Genomic DNA, 5,477 nt, shown 5'->3' on the forward strand with positions numbered 1-5,477 from the left:
TGTTGTGACAGTAAAATCTGCCCAACACAAGAAGCTCTCAGCCCACATCTGTTGGCTCAGCTGTTGGACAGGACAAGTTAGAAAGAAATAATAAAAAAAATAATAAAATGTCGAGCGCACTATATAATAAAAAAAACGTTATATATAGTGCACTGTGTAGATAATAGTGAAGGAATTTGGACTGGAAGCAATGGAAGAGGTTTTTCAGCTGTGATCAAATAAAATGGTCATGCTAGTAAACAGTTGGACCTTTGTTTCATATTTGAGGACAAGACAATAGTAAGAGATTAAAATGAGATTAATATGATAAAAAAATATTCTAATTAGTCTGAAATGAATTAATCCAAATTAACGGGATCTATAACTGCACTGTCATCCACAGCCACTTCACCAACATCTTCCACAGCTGAAGCACTTACATTTAAAATATTTTTTTTTAAATCAAAATTCAAAGCAAGCTCTTTTTATGAACTTCAGAATACGCATGGAGACGAGCCCCACAAACTCCACAGGACCACAGAGATTATTCAAAAACAGGAAACAGAGCTGCTGTGGGACACAATAACAGACAAACATCTAAACGAAAGGCCACAACTATGCACACAAACTGCACACATGAAGACCAGTCCTGAATTCACTGGAATTCTGATGCCAGAGGAGGTCTCATAGGCGTTGAGTTCTTTAGAAGAAAACCTCTTTGAAACTGATGGATGAACTTCTATGAAGCTTTCATCACATGTCCACATTCTGTGAAGGAATTAACACTACACATGTGTTTTCTTCTCACATGTGTTGAAAATGTCAAATATGCAGCTCATTGTTTAATTGTTCACCAAAATAATGATAGGTCAGTGTCTTAAAAGTAGAGGATGGAAATTATGGCTTTTCTGCTATCATGCAGTTTAATCCGATTATTCCATAACAAATGCCTCAATTTCCCATCATCTCATGGTCCAGATATGCAAAAGAAATGATTTCCTTCAAAAATCAACATGTGGAAAGGCTGATGGTTTCAGGAGGTGTTTAGCCAGTTTACACAACAATGTGAATAGAACTGAGACTAAAAATATGTTTTTATCTTCCACTATGGTCAGTCTTCAGAACACAAGGCTGGTAGCAGTTTGGTTTATCTACTGCTTTTATGTGCATCAGTTCAACTGGAATCAATTGTTGGTAGGGACCTTCTGTGAAGCCGAAAAAAAATATATATTTCTTTGCACAAAACGCACAATAAGTAAGACATAAGTGTCGGTGTGAGAGCTGCAGAGGAGATCCATGACCGTCTGACAGAGTCTGTAACTTGACAGGAACTTCACCTGCCTGAATGCACTGAAGGAAGGACAGAGTCCTGTAGTGAGCGTGTTGCTCAGAAGCTGGAGATGACAGGATGGCCCAGTCTCCCTGCTCTGCTCCATTCTGATCATCCACTTACAGACAAATACATCCATGAACGTCCTTGCTTCCTGGTCTGACCTGGAATCTGGATCAGGACTGGACGACTGGATGGCTCTGATATTGCTGCTGTTTCTGTTTGCTAAGCTAATGTTAGCGTGCGGTTGTGAGGAGCTGAAAGCTAGCAAGAGAGAGTGTAAATAAAGGACTGATGGAAAATGAGTAGAGGTTAAGTTCTACACCAATAGCCCCGCCCACAACTGAAAACTGAATTTCTAGTGAGCTCCTGCTGCTCTGCAGAAAAATGTCTTAAAAAATGAGACATAATGTTTTCATTTTGGCATAATCATTAATAAAAGTTGGAGTGGAACTTTAAAACAAACATGTTTTTTTATCACAGTAAAAGTTTGGTATTCAAAATGTTTTCACAAATTGTTCAAACAAACTTTTATTTCAAAAATATTTTTAAGAAGGAACTTGAGAAATATCCAAAGTGTCGTTAGGATTGTAATGGCAGTAAAAGCTGTCTTGGATCGTCTCTTTTTTCCTTTAATGTAAATAATAAGTTATTCTTCACATTCTCCTTTTCCAGTGGTGTGTGGACTGGACTTATGCTGTATCTGTTAATGGGAGGAGCCTCTTTCTCCAGGTGGTCCTCCTGAACCCCCACACAACACTACGACTTCAGCTGATTCTTAACAGGAAACTCTTCTTTACTGTCTCTGCACAGTATCATTACTTTATACACTTTCAGAACTTTGCAGCTCATGGACACTTTATCACTGTTATTGCAGTATATACAAGAATAGTGTAATATAATATATGTATATAATAATATATATACAGAATAGTTGGATATGTTGTCATGTGTTTTTTTTATTATTTTAATCTGGTTACTTAAACTTTAATCCCTTTTTATACTTTCTGCTTTCAAGCCTTGTACTCTGTTGAAAAGTAGTGTCATACATGTGACTACATTTTTTATGTTAATGTTTGGGACAAATATCAGTACTCTTTATGAAAGGAACAAACAAACAAGGACCAGAGTCATTGTACGTTCTTATTTTACAAACCAGAAAAATTCCATTGAGCCAAAATACATAAACTTTTTTTTCTTTGTGTGGGGTTTTGGGGCTATGTTTTTTCATTTGATTTTCTTCCTCTTTTCACTTGTCCTCTTAATTAACACACCTTCATTTGATTGTCGTTTTCTGTATTAAAGCTGCCCTTATCTGTCACTTGTTGCCAGATGGTTTTGTGTGCTCTTTCGAGTACCACGAGCTTTCCAGTTTCTTTTGAGTTTGGCTAAACAAAAGAAAAAGGAGAATAAATCCTAATTTTGACTGATCACTCTGCTTCTGCATCTGTGTCCTCGTCCGGTGCCTTGACACTTTGTTTCTGTTGTCAGGTCTATATCTGCACAGAAGTAACTGTCAGCAGAGAAACAACTCTGTTATTTTTCAGCTGCTTTGAAAACATGATATGGAGAGTGGAGGAAGAGGAAATGTATGGGTTTGTCCTCATCTAACTCTCAGAGGTTTTTCTTCAAACCATCAGGACTGTCAACACTACATGAAGCCAGCGTCACATGCACCCATACGGGACTCGACCTGAGCGGATGCTGCAGTTTTTAGGGGTTTCTGGCTGGTCATGGAGAGGAGCGACTGATTTAAGGTGAATATTCAGTGGATCTCTGAAAATGGAACATACTATTGTTGTGTAGTAAGTTTATCTTAAAGTATTTGTAGGACCAGTGCCGGTCTCCTTTAACCCATACCATGTCTGTACCGGTACAGATACCAGTGCACACTGGTATCTGTACAACAGCCCTCGGTATAACTGCCCCACCATCTTCTGGGAGACAAGAGAGCTGCAGTCACAATCTGATGGATTAACTCACAATTGAAACATGGAGGTGAAATCTAATCTAATCTAAGAAAGTTTCTCATTTTTTAAATTTCACAATCTCATATTTCACCACAAGATCACTGAGTTGGCCACTGACCTTACATTTCACGTTATGTGGAGAACACAGAGCTTCTCCAAACTAAACACAAAGTATGTGGTGGGGGGAGTGACGTTTTCTCTGGCAGCACGTCAGTTTGGCATGCACTCACTGAAGAGGTTCATGAGAAACTGACTCTGATCCAAACCTTCCTCCAGAGAAGAGGACGACGGCTGGAGAAGGTGATAAAAGCGGTCAAATGTTTTAGGAAGAGAAGACTAGAAGTTCGGATGTTATGATTCAACTTAAAGACGTCACATCTTCATCAACATCATTTTCCTGTGAATATTTCTATGATCCTTAAAAAATGCTCACTTCTGACAGTTTTTCCTCTCTGGTCATCGCTCTAAAGATCAGCTCTGCTCATGTAAACTGCTAAAAAAAGTTACAACTCTGAACAAAACTTTAACAATCATTTCACAAAACATCAGCTTTCCATGACCTGTCACACAGACAGACTCCAGTTCAGTGACTTGTATTTGAATTCAATTACATTTTATTTATATAACCCAATATCACAAAAACAATCGCCTCATTGGGCTTCATGGTGGTAGTGTTCCAGAAGCAGAAGGTCGGTCATAAAATATAAACTGTAATTAATTGCTAAACTAAACGGACTAATTAAAACTGGGTATCCTTGTCCTCAGACCATCAATCCTGGTATTTGCAGATGCATCTGACTGAGTTTTCATGATTGCTAGCTTTTTAGAAACAGCAGTTTACGTTCAAATGAAATCTCTCCACAGAAAAACTTTCAACTGAAGAAAAGAAAACGTACCTTAAGAGGCTCCAAACGTTGTCCTCATGTCCTCATGTCTGAAGAGCAGCTGTACCCTCTGCATGCGTGTTTGTGGGTTTGGCCGTGGTCTGTTGGGTCCTGATAAAGTCAGGCAGCAGCGTGCCGATCGCAGCTGTTCCTCAGGAACGTCAGGCTGAACCATGTCGCCCTCGCCCTCTTCCTCTCTGCGTCTCCACTCCCCTTCTCCAGCTCTCCTCCTCTTTCACTCATTCTCACTTTTTGCTTTGTTCTTGCTGACATGTGGAGTTTAAACACTCAAGGGTTTTAGTTTTTCTTCATCCTCACGTTTTCTGTAGTTTTCTGCATTTTTTTCATTCCACTCCAAACCTCCATGTTTGATTGATGTCTTTTTGAACAAACAATTCACTTTCATCATCCTTTCTTCTTTCTCTGATATCAAAGCATTACTATGTCATTCCAGCATGGCTAGCTTAGCTTTCCTCTGATTTTCATGTGGTTTGTAAACAAAAAACGCTTCAACTGCCCCCTCCCCCCTTATTTCTGGCCTGCCCCTCCCCCACTCCCCTCGGTATCCAGTTTTCAGAGAGCTGGTCTGAATCTGAACTCTTCCCTGCAGCTTCCACTACCCTCCAGTTGTGGAGCAATGGAAGTTTTAGCTTACAGGGGGAGTGTAGAGGCTTATGCATGCCTCCAGAGGAGAAACATTTCTTCATGTGGGTGTGCTCTGAACTACTGAAGTTTACATTTAAATGTAAATATTGAGTTTTGGTTTCAGCATGACTTCTCAAAGTTATAAAACCAATGTTATGTATTTTCAGAGCGCTGGCAATCAAGCACTAACGTGATGACTATTGATAACGTATCAGAGGGTTAGTGACATCAGAATCTGAAGACACTATTTTCCCATTACTCTCCGTTTGGAGGGCTAAATGTAGTGGTGGGAGAAGCCGGATAGCAGCCCCCCATTCCACCCCACTTGCCTCCCAGATCTCCAAGCCCTGCTAGCTGCTGATTATCTCAGTCAGATGTCTTCACATTCTGATTGAATGAACACACCTGGTCCAGGTAATCGCCAGCCAGCAGTGCAAGGAGAGCTGGAAAACAGGTAGGGTGGTAGTTCTGGAGGACCAGGAATAGACACCCCTGCCGTATGGAAATAGGGGAAGGATTCAGATTCTGCCTGCTCTCCAGCCCACATCATCAGCTGCAGGGAATATAGAGACGACCACACACTAAATACTCACACTTGGATTTGATTTGTGGTGAGAAGAGAATGTGTGAAATAAAAGACTAAATCAGGTGTGATAAAATGGGGAAAAA

The 5,477-nt window shown here is 40.0% G+C and overlaps 1 protein-coding gene across 1 annotated transcript in view; it reads right to left on the bottom strand.

Annotated features, from left to right (window-relative positions):
• Positions 1 to 4,444, bottom strand: part of LOC112145126 (RIPOR family member 3) — a gene marked incomplete at its 3' end in the record, with an annotated part of 31,227 nt that extends 26,783 nt beyond the window's left edge. Inside the window, 1 exon segment of the mRNA XM_036216303.1 lies at positions 4,176 to 4,444.
• Between the last annotated feature and the right edge of the window lie 1,033 nt (positions 4,445 to 5,477).

The sequence above is a fragment of the Oryzias melastigma genome, linkage group LG2 (assembly GCF_002922805.2).
Source record: "Oryzias melastigma strain HK-1 linkage group LG2, ASM292280v2, whole genome shotgun sequence".
NCBI lineage: Eukaryota > Metazoa > Chordata > Actinopteri > Beloniformes > Adrianichthyidae > Oryzias > Oryzias melastigma.